Raw genomic sequence first — 1,916 nt, 5'->3', positions numbered from 1 at the left:
TGAGGTTTCTGTCTTTTTATACATCACTGACAAAACTTTTAAGTGTGGTGCCCCAAACCCATTTTTCCTGTAACCCTTGTGGTTTTTATTGTGTAATTTTGCATAGCACAGTGATTTTTAGGAGCCCATACATTAGAGCAAAAAGACAGTCTCTACCCTTAAAAAGCTATATTCCAGTGGGGAAAGAGAATACATAAAAGGGAGCTGAAAAGCCAGAGTTGGGGATTGGAAGAGGCAGAATGAGAAACTACCGTGGCAGGGACAAGATAGAAAAGTCCAGAGATACAAGATCAGAACCTGGAAGGAAGTGAACTACAGCTGTCCTAGGCACTTTCCCAGTGGAAGTTCTGGTCAGGAAATCAACAACAGGAGGAGGGTTGGAGCCCTTTCCAGGTTGAGAAGGCAGCTGAGGCTGAAGTGGAAAAGTCCAGAGCATCAGAAGTGGAGCTTAGAGAGAAATGGAATTACTCCAAGAGGGGATAGCACTAGTAATAAGTTCCTGAATTCTGTTTTATTTTTCTATCAATGTCCATTTGTGAGTGTTTTGGAATTTCTTTTTTAAATAGTAAATACTTGTTTTATACTTTTTAATAAAAGCTAGCATTTATATAGCACCTTAAGGTTTGTAATACACTTTACATATTGCCTCATTTATTCCTCAGTAACCTTGGGAGATAGATGCCATTATTATCTCCATTTGACAGATTAGAAAAGTAAGACTGAGTTTAAATGACTTGAACAGGGAGGTAGGAATTAGACTCAGGTCTTCCTGATTCCAAGTCCCAACACTCCCTGTCCCATTTAGCCTCATTGTACATTGAATACTTTTCCCTCCCTACCAACTGTCCACTCCCTTTGAGAGAGCTAGACATGAGCCCAAACTTAAGATATTAATGAATTTTCCCCCAGGGTGGAGGCTAAACAAACTGAAAAGTGTGAGAAGACTGTCCCTTTCTTGTTAGAGGCCAAGCTCTTCTCAAAACTGAGCTCTCCAAACCATGTCTGGGTCCAAAGTAAAGGGGCCTTTAAGGGAGAAAAAGTAGGTGCAGTGCCCTAACAACTTTTGCCCAGCAGTGTTATGAATGTTAGACTTATAGAAGAAGTAGAAGTGACACTAAAGGGATCAAAGACAGGAAAAGCAGCTCAAGATGAGCAAATGTACAGAGAAGATCCATGCTAGATCACAATTGTGAGAACTAGAGGGACTAATTCACAAAGTGTCTGAACTTCATATCACTCTCATCAAGTGCTGAAGTAGTATTTTAAAAAAAATTATGGAATATATTCACATACTTCCTTAGAGCAAAAAAAAAAGGTTTATTGTACCATTAATAAAATTATTTTGGAAATGTTTTTGTAATCAACTCAAATTTTTTTTATTTTGAGTATGTTTTATAACATAAGTACATTATTAGAGAAAGACATCAAGATCAGGGAAATTGTCTGACTACACTATTAATGCAAAAGAGAAAAAAAGAACATCAAAACTGCTATTTTCTCATTTAAATAAAAATGTTATGAGCATACATGTACATGTATCAAGTGCATGCCCGGCACATTGCGAGAGCTTAATAAATGCTTGTTGGTTGATCTTTAATGAGGGATTTGGCAGGGAATAGGCAGGCTTTCCCAAGAAATGTTTCACAACAGGGTCCATGTATTTACAAACACTGAGTTGACAAAGATATTGAGAATACAAGATTTTATTCTGCACTTTGAACTATTTAAGAACTCTAAATATAACCACAACATTGTGTGATGATTAAGTAGGATAGACTTAGCTTTTTTTCAGCAGTACAATGATCCAAGACAATTCCAAAAGAATCAAGATGGAAAATACTAACCACATCCAGAGAGAGAAATACGGAGTCTGAATGCAGATCAAAGTATACTATTTTCACTTTTTTTTCTTTCTC

This window comes from Phascolarctos cinereus, unplaced genomic scaffold, assembly GCF_003287225.1.
Source record: "Phascolarctos cinereus isolate Bilbo 61053 unplaced genomic scaffold, phaCin_HiC Scaffold_726;HRSCAF=1367, whole genome shotgun sequence".
Lineage (NCBI taxonomy): Eukaryota > Metazoa > Chordata > Mammalia > Diprotodontia > Phascolarctidae > Phascolarctos > Phascolarctos cinereus.
This window is presented reverse-complemented; position numbering follows the sequence as displayed.